The sequence below is a fragment of the Heterocephalus glaber genome, unplaced genomic scaffold, assembly GCF_053883595.1.
Source record: "Heterocephalus glaber isolate CG9 unplaced genomic scaffold, H.glaber_assembly_v1.0 deba00001497, whole genome shotgun sequence".
NCBI classification, from domain to species: domain Eukaryota; kingdom Metazoa; phylum Chordata; class Mammalia; order Rodentia; family Bathyergidae; genus Heterocephalus; species Heterocephalus glaber.
The window spans coordinates 28788130-28805716 of NW_028258320.1; the positions used below are offsets into that span (position 1 = coordinate 28788130).

General features: G+C 39.6%; 2 pseudogenes; one reads left to right on the top strand and one right to left on the bottom strand.

The window, feature by feature from the left end:
* The first annotated feature begins 2813 nt into the window (after window positions 1-2813).
* LOC101722611 (pleckstrin homology domain-containing family A member 3 pseudogene) lies at window positions 2814-3726 on the top strand (annotated as a pseudogene).
* Window positions 3727-3773: 47 nt separating this feature from the next.
* On the bottom strand, window positions 3774-13611 carry LOC110344595 (josephin-1 pseudogene; annotated as a pseudogene).
* Window positions 13612-17587: the final 3976 nt, after the last annotated feature.

The following is a 17587-nucleotide window of genomic DNA, read 5'->3' on the forward strand; positions in this document are numbered from 1 at the left end:
TCCCCTCCTTATTTATAAAGCTTTATTTCCATTTTATCCTTCTTTTCTCATTTTTTTCTTTTCCCTTCCTTCCTTTCCCCCTTCCGCTTCCCTAGTTCCCCTTTCTTTTTGAACAGTTTCTTCCTATTTCATAGTACCTATTATACATTTTGGTTCTTATTTACACTTTCAGTTTCTTACACCAGAGAGAAAATGTGATCTTTACACGTGTGTCCCATTTATTTCACTTAGGAGTATAGTCTCAAGGTGCATCTATGTAGTTATAAATGTCTCGAGTTTATTTTTCTTTATGGCTGAGTAGTACTCCATTGAATTAAAAAACTACATCTTTTTTTTTTATCCATTTATGGATTGATGGGGATTTGGGCTGTTTCCAAGCTTTAGCTGTTACAAATTATGCTGCTGTAAACATGGGTGCTCATATATCACTGTGGTATGATGCTTTTAATTGTTTTGGGAAGATACCAAGAAGGAGGATAGCTGAGTCAAATGGAACCTCTAGTGCAACGACATTCTTAACAGAACTAGAAAAACAAGCTGATTGTGGTGGAACATGCCTGTAATCCCAGCATTCAGAGAAGCTAAAGCAGGAAGATCATAAGTTTGGGCCTAGCAACCTAGCAAATTAGCAATTTAGTAGGACCTTGTCTCGAGAGAAAAAATTTAAAAGGACTGGGAATGTAAATGAGTATGAAAGCCCTGGATTTAGTCCCTAGCATCACCAGAAACCAACCAACCAACCAACTACCACCAATAAAACCAAACCAAAATAAAATCTAGAAAAAACAATTCTGCAACTTGTAGAGAACTACAAAAAAGCCTGAATAGCCAAAGCCTGTTCTTGGGCAAAAAGAACAAAGCAGGAGGCACTGACTTCAAAACATACTACAAAGCTGTAGTACTCAAAACATCAGGGGATTGGTATAAAAACAGACATAGACCTTTTTTCCTATTTCAAATTATTAATTATTCATTTTAATCATTTTAATCCTTGTTTACACTATCAGTTTCTCACACTACAGAAACTATTTGGTATTTACACATGTGTGTCCTATTTATTTCACTTAAGAGTATGGCCTTGATATGCATCCATTTAGCTATAGATGACTCTAGTTTTTCATTCTTTATGGCTGAGTATTACTCCATTTTATATATAAAAAAAAATCTTCTTTATCCAGTTTCCAGTTGATGGGCACTTGGGCTGCTTCCAAGCTTTAGCTATTGCAAACTGTGCCGCTATGAACATGGGTGCACATATATCACTGCGGTATGATTCTTTTAATTCTTTGGGGAAGATCCCCAGCAGGGGAATAGCTGGGTCAAATGGGACCTCTAGTCCTAGTTCTCTGAGGTATCTCCATATTGATTTCCACAGTGGTTGCACCAGTCTATACTCCCATCAACAGTGGAGAAGGGTTCCTTTCTCTCCACACCCCCATCAGCATTTGTTATTGGCTGATTTCTTGATAGCAGCCATTCTTTCTGGGGTGAGGTGGAATCTCAGGGTTGTTTTCATCTGCATCTCTTGAATGACTAGTGATGTTGAACATTTTTTCATGTATTTATTTGCTGTTTTTACTTCTTTGTTTGAGAAATGTCTGTTCATTTTAGATGCCCATTTTTGAATTGGGTCTTTGAATTTGGGGGGTCTGGTTTTTTTCAATTCTTTATATATTCTAGATAGTAGTCCTTTGTCTGAGGTACAGCTGCTAAAAATTTTTTCCCATATTGTAGGTTGTCTGTTAGCTCTGTTGGTGGTCTCTTTTGCAGTGCAGAAGCTTTCTAATAAGATGAGATCCCAGTTGTTGATTCTTTCTGCTAGTTCCTATGATGCTGAGGTTTTGTTCATGAAGTCTTTTCCTATGCCAATGTCTTCAAGAGTTCTACCTAACTTATCTTCCAGCAAGTTTGGTGTTTCTGTCTTAATATTTAACTCTTTAATCCACTTCAATCTTAGTTTAGTGCATGGTGATAGGTATGGGTCTAGTTTTAATCTTTGGCAGGTTGAAATCCAGTTTTCTGATACCATTTATTAAATAGGCTATCTTTCGTCCAATGATGGTGGTTGGCTTCTTTGTCAAAGATGAGGTGGCTGAGCATGTCTGGAGTTGTTTCTGCCTCTTCTAATCTATTCCACTGATCCTCGGGTCTGTTCCTTTGCCAGTACCATGCTGATTTTATCACAGTAGCTTTGTAGTATAGTTTCAAATTGGGGATTGTGATACCTCCAGCCATGTCTCTGTTGCTTAGAATTGCTTTAGCTATTCTAGGTCTCTTCTGGTTCCAAATGAATTTTTGGATTGTTTTCTCTAGTTCTGTGAAGTATATGGAGGGGAAGGGGAAAGGAAAAGAGGGAAAGGAAAAACTATGAGAAAAGAAAAAAAAATGGAAATGAAATCTATGTAAATAAGGAAGGGCGGAGGGGGTGAAGGCGCATAGGTAATGGGGAAAAAATAAGAACCAAGATATATCATGTATAGGTACAAACACCCAATGATAAATGTAAACGAATTGTATACCTAAAATGTACCAATAAAAGAACTAAAAAAAAAGTGAAAAATAAAAACAGACATCTGAGGCCGCCCGGGGATGCGCGAGCGTGCGCCTCGCTGCTCCAGAGCTGCGTGCAGCACCCGCCATCCGGGGCTCTGAGGGCCTCCAGGTCCCAGCATCGTCGGCCGTGGCGATAGGGCTGAGGGCGGCTAAGCCCGGCGGGGCCGTGGAGGGGGCCAGGCGTGCGGGGAGGGGCGGCCCAGGCACCGTGCCCACCGTGACCCCTTCCACGCGCCGGCGCCGGGACAGGGCTCTAAAACATGGAAGGGGTTCTGTAGAAGTGGACCAACTATCTGACAGGTTGGCAGCCTCCCTGGTTTGTTTTAGATAATGGAATCCCAAGATGATGTTTGCAAAGGGAGCAAAGGAAGTATAAAGATGGCAGTCTGTGAAATTAAAGTTCATTCAGCAGACAACACAAAAATGGAATTAATCATTCCAGGAGAGCAGCATTTCTACATGAAGGCAGTAAATGCAGCTGAAAGACAGAGGTCGCTGGTTGCTCTGGGGAGCTCAAAAGCATGTTTGACTGATGCTAGGACTAAAAAAGAAAAAGAAATAAGTGAAACCAGTGAATCTCTGAAAACCAAAATGTCTGAACTTCGCCTCTACTGTGACCTCCTAATGCAGCAGGTTCATACAATCTAGGAATTTGTTCACCATGATGAGGGTCATTCATCTCCCAGTGTAGAGAACATGAATGAATCCTCTTCCCTGCTCAGTGCCACATGTAACACATTCATCACGACGCTTGAGGAATGTGTGAAGATAGCAAATGCCAAGTTTAAGCCTGAGATGTTTCAACTGCCCCATCCGGATCCTTTGGTTTCTCCTGTATCACCTTCTCCTGTTCAAATGATGAAACGTTCTGTCAGTCACCATGGTTCTAGCAGTTTAGAAAGGAGCAGCTACTCTATAAGAGAACCACTTCAGTGACTCTCCCAGCAACGCCGAAAAACCTACTCAGATACAGACTCTTGTAATGATACTCCCCTTGAAGACCCAGACAGACCTGTTCACTGTTCAAGAAATACACTTGACATCAGCAACCATTCCTGAAGAAAGCAGACTTATGGCCAAAAAGAAATCTGAATTGGAAGATCCCCTTCCATCCTTCTTTTCCTGAGGAAATGGAAGTGTCCAACTTCCTCTAAGTATTGTGATGCAACAGCTGCTGTAATTAAACTTGTTATATGGGGTAGTTTTTCCCTTATACTTAGGATTTCTTGCACTTTACAGAACATTGTAAATCAGACAAACAAACAACAACCCACATACTTTTGAAGTGTATTTTATCTTTATATAGTTTATTTGCAAGAGTATTTTCTAATAACTTCACAGTACGAATGTGGATTTTTTTTTTTAAACAAATTATGGTGTAACATTTTGACATCCATAAAGACAAATGTAGATATTTTTCTAAAAAACTGTGAGGGACTGATAGCTTGGTCAGTGTGTATTATAGTTTATAAACATGAAATCTTACAAGGTTTCAGATTGACAGAAGTGTGATATATGTAACTTGTGCCATGGACCAAAAGGTCACTTTACCCCAGCTTTAAGTTAGTTATGATAGCAGCTTGATGGTGATTGTATTGTTCCTTTAAGCAAAAAAGAAAAACTTAATATTCTAAATATCTTTAGCCCAAATTGAGCATTTTTCCAAACAGATTCTGCGGTCCTTCATATATGAAGTCAACACTACTGATTTGTCGATACCAAATGTTAGGTTAAAGTTCCAGTATTTCATTATTTATTTATTTATTATCTTGTTGCATCAAAAGATGATTGTGTTCTAACTTTTGTTACCTACCAAATTTAAGATGTGTATGCACTATTATTTACATTGTTCTACAAAAGAGGTTAATCTTGTAGTGATCTTGCTCACTCAAACCAGAGAAATAAGTGACTTTCAATGGAAGAGGATTTTAGTGGTTTTATTTTCCTAAAAATAGACATTAAGCTGCTGTTGTAAGGTATCGTTTGCAGTTCTTTAGAATATCTAGAGACAATTTTTTATTTATGAATATTTCTACAAAGAAGGCATTCTGTCAAGGTAACTGTTACATATCACTTGAAAATGACATTATTTAGTTAAAGAGCAAATAACATTTTTTGGTAGTGCCTGTCCATCTCTATTGCCAGTGTTTTCCTTGTAATCTTCTTTTTAAAAAATTTACTTTGGGGTGATGGTTTTGTCTAAGGTTTTGGATGAGCAGCACTTTAAAACAAAATGGCTTGGTGTTTTTAAGTTAATCATGTTTAATAAGTATGTGGTTTTTGCATTAAAAAAATAAAGACAGACATGTCTATCAATGGAACAGAATAGAAAGCCTAGAGCTATACCCATGTACCTACTGCCAACTAACTGATTTTTTTTTTACAAAGGTGCTAAGAATACACACTGGAGAAAGGATAGTCTTTTTAATAGATGGTATTAGAAAAACTGGGTACCAAAACCAGAATAAAACTAGATACACATCTCTCACCAGTTACAAAACTCAATTCAAAATGGGTTAAGGATTTTAAAATAAGACCTGGAAATATGAAACTACCAGAAGAAAACAGGAGAAACACCTCATAATATTAGAATGGACAAGGAATTTTTGGATGAGACTCCCCCCAAAAGCACAGGAAACAATAGCAAAGAACAGGAATATGGAATTACTGCAAATTAGGAAGCTTCTGAACAGCCGATAAAATAACCATAAGAATGAAGAAACTAGCTATAGAAAGGGAAAAAATATTTGTATCAGACAAGGGGTTGATATTCAGAATATATTAAAAACTACAAAAAACTCAATAGGAAAACATTAATTTTTAATTTTTATTAGTACATATTTGTGATACACAGTGAATACATTCATTGTGGGGAATTGGTATGTGTACATATCTCATCTTTATCCTTTTTATTTCCTCTTCACCTCCCCTCCCTTCTTCTCCCTACCTAGATCTCCTTTTTACTTGCAAAAGGCGTACACCCCTGTTCCCTATAATGTATCTTTTATTGTGCTCTTTAAATTTTTTATACTTTGGGTTTCTCTTGGAAGAGAAACCAGGTGTTATTTACCTTTCTGTGTCTGATTTATTTCACTTGGCATTATAGTCTCAAGGTACATCCATTTTCCTACAAACAACTCAAGTACATCCTTCTTCATGGGAAAGCAGTACTCCATTGTGTATATATATCCAATTTCCTTTTTTTTTTTCAGTACTGGGGATAAAACTCAGAACCTTGCACTTGTGAGGCAGGCAGTGGAACCACTGAGCTAAATCCAATTTTCTTTTTCCATTCATCTCTTGATGGACATAAAGGTCACTTGCAAGATTTACCTATTATGAGTTGAGATGCTATAAACATGGGTATGCATGTAATATGATGTCTTAACTCTTTCAGGAAGATATAGTGGTACCTCAGTTCACAAACTTAACTCATTCCATGATTCTAGTCACAGAATTCATCCATGATTCTGTTTGCAACCAAATTACAAGCATATGAATATGGAATATGGAACAAATTCTGTGACCAGAACTGTGGAAAGAATTAAGTTCATGAACCGAGGTACAGTGGGAAATACCTGGAAGAAAGGGAGCATCTGAGTTGAATGGAATTTCTATTTTCAGTTTTTTTGAGGAATCTCAATATTGGTTGTACTAGTTTATATTCCCACTAAAAACATGTAAGTGTTGTGCCACACCAGCACAGGCCCAAAGCAATAGGGCCAAGGGACCATGGACTGAACCTGTGCAACAATAAGCCAAAATAAGCCTTTCTTTTATAAAAGTTGATTATCATAGATATTTTATCACAACGATGGAAAACTAACAGAATCATTATCTCAGGTACTTTATCACAGTGATTGAAAGCTGACTGATAAAGTGTCATGATCTTGTATTCAGCAACTTTGTATGAACCCAACCCCTTCTAAGGGGTTCCAACATTTTCAAACAGTCTGAAGGGTACTATGTACACTTCAAAGTTAATAATAATTATAAGGTCATGGCTAATATTGGAAATTATGATGTGATAGACTACTTAGAAGAGTGTCTACCCTTTTCAATTTTTTTGTCTCTTTTAAAAAATGTTTTTGTCTCTTCTCTACCCCATCTCTCCATATGCACACCCTCACCAGCACATTGACTAGAACTTCCAGGGACTTGTTTGTACATAGTTTTAATAGTCAAACAACACAACAATGTTCTGAAGGAAAAAAAAAAAATAGCTGTCCTTTCCCATCTACTCAGTTTTGGTAAAATCAAGAAGTTTTAAAAACCTCATTAAAAAAAAACAACTTCATGACAACACCAATAAACACATACATGATTTAATTATTTTAATCAGTTTTTCTTTTCTTGTGTGACATTTGTTTTGGAGGATTTTGTTTTGTTTTTTTCTTATGGAGCTTTCTATTTTTAATATTTGGTTAAACAAAATGCATCTTTTGTAGATGTACAAAAGGCCAACAACAACAAAAAGGAAAAAAAGCAAGAAAAACAAAGCTTAGGGTTGCTCCTTACTCGGGATTCAGGGTCAGGCCTATTCCCTTCCTTAAGGACTGGGCTTTCTGCCCTTGAGCATCAGTATGGGTCCCCATTCCTAAGCACCAGAATTGGATATGATCAGAAAAACCAGCCCTGAAATGTTGAAGCGTCTTTGCTTATTCCACTGGCCCGTGGACTTCATGTGCATGGGACTCCTCTGAAGTGCTGTTTGCACAGGCCTGTGTAGATCTGTGGAGAAGAGTTTCCTCCTCCCAGGAAATGGCTTACTATCACCGACAGTGCCAATAGACCCAGGGTCCTGCTTGTCACAATCAGCAAGGTTGACTGTAACTTCCCAGAGGTGTGGTTGGAATGTCATTGTGCAGGGGTAAAGAGCTTCTTGTGGTGCCAAGCAGATCTTGTGTAGAAAATGGTACAGAAGAGACCACAGCCAGTTGCTGAGCGGGCATAATACAGTTGCCACTTGGGGCCTGTTGTAACTCGGCATAAAAAACGGTCTTGTTGAGTTGAAGATACATGTGCAGAAAAAGTGCTGATGTAAACATGCACTCCAGTCACAGTGGGGAGCAAACCTTGGCTTCCCCAGTGAAGCTTGCTGAGGATCAACATGCAAGCCCTAGGCTGGCTCTGCTGCTGGAGAGAAGTCTGATTATGGGGGCAGCCCTCAGACCTGCCGAGAACATGGATCTGGAAGGGCTGGCTGGGTCACCCCTGCCTGCCCACCTGTCCTAAGGTAACCACATCCACTTTGGTGACATGTATGGTATGATAACTTACTTCCTCTCATCTTTTATCAAAGTTACAGGAGAAATGTGGCTTATAACTATTTCAAGGGGTAGGGAGTGGGTCAATCTGTTGATTGGTTTTTTGTTTGTTTGTTTGTTTTTTGGTATTGGGGATCGAACTCGGGACCCTGTGCTTATGAGGCAGGCGCCAGAACCACTGAGCTAAATCCCCGGCCCCAATCTAGTGATTTGTAAAGGAAACTACAGGGAGATGACAAATGCAGGTCCTATAACAATGCACATAACCACCCAGCTTGAGGGCTCTGCTGCTTGTCACTACAGTGACTCAGCCCTGGAGCCCAGGACTTCTGCCAATTCTATCTGCTCCTTAACTCTGAGAAGTGTATTTTCACATTACTTCCCTCACCTACTTCTGTCCCAAGCTAGTGGAATTTGTTATCAAAGGTAGATATCATTTTCTGATTTTGCCAAAGCAAACAAAGTACGAAAACTGCCCATTTTCCTTGACTTTTGCCTCCTAAATCAATGTCGTGAAATGGCAGGGACAAAACTGGAGTGAAGGAAAGCCACCCCACACCTGTCACAGTTTGGCTTTCACCACATTCTCTTAGCTATGTATTCGCCCCATCTTGCTAGAATTTTGTGCAATTTAGCCACCTAGCTTGGAATATTAGATAACTTTTCATTATAAAGCTCAAGGCTGGCCATAAACCACCTGTAAAAGTGGAGTGGGGTGGTGTTAAGAGCTGCAGTTGGCCCAGCATGTGGTACTGCTGAGGTCTGGGAGACATTTCCTGAGAGACCCTTATGGTCTGGGTCCTTAGAGGCAGTCACTGGGTTTTGCCGGTACTGTGTCTTCAGACCCAATGGGGCCAGAGGAAAGTGGGGGCAGCATCTCTGGTGAGACTGGAGCAGCAAGGATGACTCCAGCAGAACCTGTGTCAGGTCCTCGGACAAAGGGGCAAACAGCTGGGACCCACCTTGCCTTCTCTCTGAATGGAAGCAAAGGCTCCTTACACCAGGCTCTCAGTGCTCGGGACCCTCCCTTCCTTCCCCAGGCACAGACAACAGGTGGTTCTTGCGACAGGCCACACACCTGTCCTACTGCACTGGCAGATTGGAAGCAGAAAGCCAATGAGATGTTTGGGTAAGTGGCCAGGGCAGGGCCAGTGCAGAGGACAGAGCACATCACAGAGGCCTGGAGGGTGGGGCAAGGAGCAGCTTGGCAGAACTGCTGCACATCAGCCCTCCAGCTCTGATAGCTTTCCACCTCTTCCACCAGCAGGAGTTCACAGTTCTTTCCTCACAAACGATGTTGTGGAAATTTCCTAAGCTTGCTCTCGCCTCCAATCCACTCAAGCATCTTGAGTTTGGAGTCAAGGTTGTAGTAGGCGCCCCCTACCTCTCGGACGCAGATCCAGTGTTGCCTTTTGAGGAGCAGCTTGAGTGGTCGCCAGCATAGGTTGGAGGGCAGATTCATGATGAAGCCCATGACGTTAGTGAGAGCAGTGACACCAACATCCCTGCACTTGTCCCAGCAAACAGCTTCATAGCCTTTGGTCTGAAGTGGTGCCACAATGACGTTCACGTCAAAGTTCCCTTTTCCCAGTATGCTCTTGTGTGGCGTCACCATGGTGTTTGGAGACAACCTCTGGAAAATCTCTTCCAGCGTTACCTTCGTAAAGGCGTTGCCGTCCTGGAAGACGTTATTGAGGGTGTGAAGGGCACAAAGATCCCTGCGCTGTTTCTCTTGGTAGATTTGTGGGGGTGCCGCCTGGGGCAGCTCCAAGGATTCAGATGTGGTCTCGTCTCCTTTCCGCGGAACGCAACTCATGTTTTTTTTCTGTTTCAGGTTTCAGAGAGGGCTGAAAATAACCCATTCTTCCCTCCTGAGGAAGACGGAAGCTTCTCAGTCTTTTCAGGATTCCTGAGGTCCACCTTATTCTCTGGTGTCCATGAGTCATGCTTTGTCACTGGGAGAAAAGGTTGGAATCAAAAAAGTAAAACAAAAATCCACCTCCTCTCTTCTCAATAAAAAAACAACTTTTGGATTAGTTAACACTGCAACGACCATCAAAATGCAGGGTTTTGAAAAAACGTAAAACATAAGACCTTGTTGCTCTTTTCCCCCACCCTCCTCCAGAAAGGATTTCCTCCTCGCTGTGTCTTCCTCTCTGCACATACCAACTAGGCCTCAAGCAGGAGGACCGACCAGAATAGGTCACATTGCTCCTCGGGAGCCTCTGTGGTGCCGCCAGTCTCCCCTCCTTGGCCGCTGCCGGGACCGGCGGCGCCACCTGGGCCTGATGTCACCAGCTGTCTCCAGGAAAGCGAGGAATCCTTTGTTTTATTTGTGTCCTTTTGGTGCTGAAATTGAATTTAGGGGATCTGATGTACTAAGCACATGCTCCACCACTGACGTATATCTTCAGCCCTCCAACTTGGCACTTTTATGCACCTAATAGCTCCAAAATTCTTTTCTCTGTTGTGTGTTTGCTGTTGGTTTCCACTTAAGAGGCTTTACCTCATGGGCCTGGTGATGGCTGGCTATCAATTCACATTTAAGAGGATCGGATAGATAGTACCTTAGGGTTATTAGTTTGTGTTACAAACGCCAGCTTTTCTTGGCTATTCTATTGGATTGGAGTGGGGAAGGAGTTATAAGCAATCTACTAGGAAAAGAGGCTGCAAGTCTCACCATTTAATATATAAATTTAAATTTAGCCCATCTACAGGTATTTTTAATACAATCCACTGTCATGTTTAGAATCTTGGAGTTTAGCCTACACCACAACAAGCTCTTCCCACCATAAACCTTATGTGGTATTTCAGAGGATAAGGAGAAGAGTAGCCACATGCCAAGGTGAGCTGACAGGTTTGGTGGTGGGTGTCCAGCTCCCTACCTAGATGTTGAATGGACCTTTTCTTATAGTGCCACACTCCTCTTCATGCTTAAAGTCACACCCAATTCCTGAATTTCCATAAGGTTCTTTCTTTTTCTTTCTTTCTTTCTTTCTTTCTTTCTTTCTTTCTTTCTTTCTTTCTTTCTTTCTTTCTTTCTTTCTTTCTTCTGTAGTACTGGAGATTAAACCCAGTGCCCTTGCACTAAATTATGTCCCCAGCCCTTTCCATTTATCATTATTATATTATTACTGTTATTGGTGGTTTTTTTTGCTTTTTGTTTTTTTGGTACCAGGGATTGAACTCTGGACCTTGCACTTGTGAGGCAGGCAGCGGAACCACTGAGCTAAATCCCTGGCCCTATTATTATTAATTTTTGAGACAAGGTCTCACTATGTAGTTCAGGCTCCCTTGGATTGGTGATATAGCCCAAGTTGGCCTCAAACTCAATAGAACCCTCCTGAGTGCTGGGATGACAGGTCATACCTGGCCTCATTTTTTTTTTTTGAGACAAGGATTTGCTAAGTTGCCTTGGTGAGACTCAAACTTGCAGTGCTCCTGCCTCAGCCTCCCAAGTGCCTGGATCACAGGTGTGCACCATTACAGCTGGCTGTTTTTCTTAATCTTGTTATTCTTAAAAATAAAAGTTGTTATCAATACCAGTGTGTTGGAAAATAAGATTGTCTATGTTGGTGATACTAGCAACAACACACACATTAGCCCTGACCCAGTTTCTTGTTCATGTTTTGACGTTGTTTATTTTGTGTTTGTCATGCAAACTTTGTTTTTTAAAATGAAGTTTTCACAAGTTATAAATTCTTTCACTAAGGGTTAAAAAATATTCTTCTGTCTTCTGTAACTTTATAGTTTCTCTCTGTTTTTATATTTTTTTGGGAGAGGGATAAATTTGGAATTTGTTTTGTTGTCAGATGTCAAGCAATGGTAGATACCTAACATTTTATTTTTCAGCCAACTGGAAAAGTGTTTCAGTATAATACTTTGAATTCTTTATCCATTTATTGATGATTTGAAATACCATTCTATGTTAAATTCTGATTTGAATTAAGGTTCTAAGTTTCTCTCTCATAGGTTTTAAAAAAATTTATGCTCTACTTATCACACCATTTAGATTATTTTTATAGTTTAACAATAGGTTTAACTATCTGGTTTGCTAATTTGGGTTTAATAATAGGTTTGCTATCATCTTACAGTGATTTGGAAAACATCCCAGTAAGTGCTCAGGTCAAAAGCCTTACAGTAATTCTTTCTCTTTCTCTCACAGACTACATCCAATTCATAGCAAATCTGTTGATTTACTACATTATGCTTTAAAATATATCCTGTATCTGACCAGTTCTCTACCACTCCATCCAAGGAGCCACTGTCATTTGCTTCATTTGGATCACTGCAAGTCTCCTAATGATTTCCTTGCTTCTGTGTTTCGTGTTTCTACTGATTTAGTCTCTGCTCAGAGGCCTAGTTTGCATGGAAATCAGAGTTCAGGCTCCCGCTCAAACACCTGAGGAGTGTTTCATCTCACAGACCATGGTCAACACTGCCCTAATGGCCATTTTGATCCCATCCTCTTCTACTTCCTTCATCACCCTGCTTCTGCCCCAGTGGCCTCCTTGCTCTTCCTCAAACACATAAGCAAACTAAGCATAAGCCACTGCAGCCCTTTCAACTTTCCATACCTGCTGCATGGAACTTGCTTCTCTCAGATATCCCTTTAGGTTGGTGGCAGAGATGAAAGACCAGGATAAGAAAGTGAAAATATCTCATGTCATAATTTCTTAATATATAGTAGCCAGATATTATCTAAACATGGAAGAGTATAGTTCATAGTAAAGGTAACTAAAGCAAAACTATAAACTTTTTGAATAGTTAGAAACACACACAGCAACACAAACCTAGCATAGAACATATAACAAACTATTACTTTTAAAAAGAAGCCAAAATGATATTGGCATAAAACAGGCATATATACCAATGGAGCAGAGGACCCAGAAATAAACCTATGAATCTATGGCCAACCAATTCTCAAGAAAGGAGCCAAAAACAAATTGAAGAAAAGATAGCATACAAATGATGGTGGGAAAACAGGCCACATACAAAAGATTGAAACTAGATCCCTATCTCTCTCCCAACTCAAAAAGCAACTAAAAATTGATGAAAGATCTTAACTTAAGACCTGAAAATTTGAAATGGCTAGAAGAAAACATAGGTGAAACACTTCAATATATTGTCACAGATAATGATTTCCTGAATCAGACTCCAATAGCTTAGGAAACAAAAGCAAAAGTTGACAGATGAGATATCATATTAAAAAGCTTGGCCACAACAAAGGAAAGAAGCAACAGAGTGAAGAGACAACCTAAGGAATGGGAGCAAATCTTTGCTAGCTATTCATCTAACAAAAGATTAATATCCAGGACATATAAGAAATTTTAAAAACCTTAACATCAAAGAACTAGTAATCCAATCAGAAATAGGCAAGTGATCTGAACATACATTTCTTAAAAGAAAAATAAATATAGCCAGGAATGGTGGTGCATGCCTGTAATCCCAGCTATTAAGAATCTGAGGCAGGAGGATCCTAACTTTGAAGCCAGCTGGGGCAACTTAGTAGGCTTGTCTCTAAATAAAAAGCAAAAGGGGCTGGGATATAGCTCAGTGTTATATAGCATTTGCTTAGCATGTGTGATGCCCTGAGTTACATCTGCAGGACTGTGGGGTGGGTTAGGGGAAAGGACAACAAGACTATCATGTGACAAATGCAAATGTATCTTTGTCTTTGGAGATTTTGCTGTGGATTGTTTAGGACTCAAACTTCGTAGGTCCAGATGCCTAAGAGCCTTTCTCTCTGAGCTCAATTTACCTCAGAGGTCATCTTGTCTAATATAGGACTAGACATTACAGTGAATATTTAATCACTGTTATTGCCATTCTGATTATTGATTGATGCTTTGATAGGAAGTGAGATAGAGGTTCCATCTTGAGAGAGATAGATAGTACTTGAAAAATACTGGATGGAGGGTAGAAAGATTGTATAGTGAAGAAACTGAGAAGTGAGCATTGGGAAGAACAGCAATTGAGAGAAATAATAATCATCATAATAATGATAATACATAGCTTCGGGCCAGGAATTTAGCTTAGTGGTTTTGCCGCCTGCTGTGCAAGTGCAAGGACCGGAGTTCGATCCCCGGTACCAAAACAATAATAATAATAATAATAATAATAATACATAGCTTCTTGGCACATTATGTACCAGACATCTGTGTGGAGTGCATTAGATATATTATCTGGTTTGTTCCTCATAGCAACACTTTGAAGTAGCTGTTATCTTCCCTATTTTACACACACAGAGCTTGAGGTTCATAGGGCTTAACTAATTTGCCAAGGGTCATGCAAGTTACATAAGAAAGATAGGACGCAGATCTGTAGCCAGCTTTGTCAATAGTTACCTCATACAGGAAGAGGAAAAGTAGTAGAAAAAGAAGCAAAAGAAATGTACTATCATGAGGCATGGCTGAAAAATATGGTAAATATTTCAATTTAAAAATTGTATTACAATAAAAGACACATTGCCATTAGTCCTCCTCAGAATACTCCCTTTTGCTTCAAACATTTATCCCATCACTCTGGCCATTTTCTGAAGCAGTTCTGAAAATCTTTCATGAGTGTTTTTATTTGTGCTGTTGTGGCTGCCTTGATGTCCCAACTAGATTCAAAACATTTACCTTTCACGGTCATTTTGACTTTGGGGACGAGCCAGAAGTTACATGGTGCCAGATGGGGAAAAGGTGGGTGAGAATGTACTACAGTGTTTTTAGGAGCCTCCCTTTCTTTTGGATAGCACTCAGCAGTAGGATTCACTTTATCTTTGATAAAGACACTCATAAAAGAATGTGTGTCTTGTATATGTACCAAATCCCCATGATGATTATAATCATTATGTAAATCAAATGTGTACTAATAAAAAAAATCTAAAAAAGAAGTGAAAAAAAGGGGGGCATTTTCAGAAATGCTTCTGGGGATGAGGGGAGACAGGAGTGCAGGGAGAGGAAGTGGAAGTAAAAAGTAAAGTGATTAAAGTGTGGATATGTATATGTGCCAATTCCCTGGAGGAATGTAATTATTATGTATCACAGACACATTCTAATAAAAAAGAAACTTAAAAAAAGAAAGTGGCAAGAACAGTGCATAGGTGTGCTTGAAGCGAGGGGGGAGTATTTTGAGGGGGAATAATGGCAATGTGGCTTTTACTGTAATAATTTCTTAAAAATTTTAAACACTCACCATATATTTTGACCATATCCTGTATCTACCTTCTTCCTGCAACAAATAAAGTTGGACAGGAAAAAGCAGGGAGAGAAATTTCACTGTAATTCAAGGAGGCTGAAAGGCCAAAGGGAATTCTGACACTGTTGAGAGATTTGCTTATTCTCTAAGGTCACTGGAATAAGAAAGGGAAGGTCAGAAATGTCGGGGGGGGGGGGGCGAGGGGCGGGGGGCTGGAACTCTTCCAAAGATTATCTGAGTCTAGGATTAGTTTCCAAGTCAGCTGGTCCTCAGGGACTATATAGGTGAAACTTTGATGTGAAATCCCATTTTGCCTAGCTTTAAACAGACTACAATGAAAGAGAGTGGTGTCAGGCTTATGGTTTACACGTGAAGGATCTGAGGGATAATGAAATCCGAAGAACAGCTATCATAGGAAATAGCACTAAGGAGAAGGCCAAAGATTGCTCACATATGTTATTGTTTAGGAAAGAAATTGTTGTTGGAGGTAATATGATTAGGTTGAAGACATAGTATAGAAAATCAACATAATTTAATCCAGGGCAGATATTTGATATGCAACCTGGGAATATGAAGGCTTGTGGCACTGTGACAAGATAGTCCTAAAATAAACCCTCTGAAATCTTATATCCTGTTAGAGACTATTTTAGGTGTTGTGGACTCTGAGATATGTATCATAAATAGAAGTTCAAGGCGACTGTCAGTTTGGATCCATCAAAAGATAAAAGTATCACAATTTAAAGTTATTAATTGGCCTTGTTTTCAGTCCTAGAATGGAGCAACATCTCATTCCATAAAATAGAGTAAGTATTCTAATGGGTTGAGCAGAGGACGTTGACTTTATAGATGGAGAAATGCTGAAGAAAGCAGAAACAATGATAGGTAATTTCTAAGTTCCTTTTGTTGAAAGGTGGGAGCAGAAAAATGGAACATAACTGGTTAGCATTACATTACTTTGGGTTACCTTTTTTTTTAAAGGGGTGCTGGAAGAACGAACTTCATTATCATGCCAATCAAAGGAGCTTCTTTGGGAAATTTGGTTGTTATCACTCTCTCCTGTTTTCTTGGGAGATCAGATAACAACTTACACTTGTTTCCTTTGGTGATGTGGAACTTTAGCATAGGTCACTCCATTTTGACTTTTAGTCTGGGTTATTGAGGGCCAGGTAGGAGTCTAATCCAAAACAATGGCCTTCTATAATTTTTATTTAATACATCTCATGCTTAAGTGCTTTAGACAAGAAAGAAATGAACCAACCAGCACATGAAAGCTCTGCCAAATGGCCTGTTATCTCTAGAGTCACAACAAAACAATAATAATGACAAAATAACAGAAGGAAAATAGACATGATCCAGATGCTGAAGGTTCAGAGACATACAAAAGATAGATGAATAAATCAATTTATAAACTTTTTTTTTTTTTGGTACCGGAGATCGAACTCAGGTCCTTGCGCTTGTGCAGCAGGTGGCAAAACCACTGAGCTAAATCCCTGGCCCTAAATCTATAAATTTAAGGAGGAAAAAATAGAAGAAAGAACTTTAAAAGGGAAGAATAGAGATACAGGAAGATACAGAAGAAGAAAAAAATTTAAAATTAGGCGCCACAATCTGTGGATGCTGAAGACCTTTATACAAAATGTGTTACAGTTGCTTTTTTGTACCAGGGATCAAACTCCGGTCCTTGTTCTTTTGAGGCAGGTGGCGGAACCACTGAACTAAATCCCCAGCCCCAGTTGCTTTTAACTTATGAACACTCTACCACAGCCTTTCAATCCAGATTACTTATATTACCTAATTCAATATAAATGCTAGGTAAATATCGATATTGCATTGTTTAGGGAATAATGACAAGGAAAAAAGTGTGTATGTTTAGTATAGATATATTTTTTCCCTATTTTTTTTTCCTTTCTTTTTTGAGGGGATGGGTTGGGGGATTGAACTCAGGGGATGGTGTATTCTTTGAACATTTTTAATCCATGCTTGGTTGTATCTGAGGATAGGGAACACAGATATGGAGGGAAGACTGTATTTACACGCTTATGTATTATGTAAGAGGTGATCAGAGAAGCTGAGGCAGGAGGATCAGAAATTTAAGACTCCCCTGGGCAACTTAATGAGAACTTGTCTAACAGTAAAAAAAATAATAATAAATTTAAAAATAAAAGAAAAAGGCTGGGGATGTAGCTCAGAATTAGAATGCCCCTGGGTTGCACCCTCAAAATTGGAAAGAAAAAAAGAGAGATGATCTTTTGCTACAGAAAATACCAAGGGCTTCAAGTCAGTGTGTACCTGGTTTTGGCTCTTACTCCTTGTTAATGGTGTGACTTTTCTACTTTTTTTTTTTTTGTACCAGGGATCGAACTCAGGACCTTGCGCTTGTGAGGCAGGCACAGTGCCACTGAGCTAAATCCCCAGCCCAATGGTGTGACTTTTGCAAGGTGCTTAACATTTTAGGCTGTCTATAAAATGAAGAGCAAGATATGTTGCCTACTTCATAAGGTTGCCATGAAGATCACCTGAGATGATATTTGGGAAGTATTTTGTAATCTCTGAAAATCCCCATGCTGATGTGATAGTGTTCA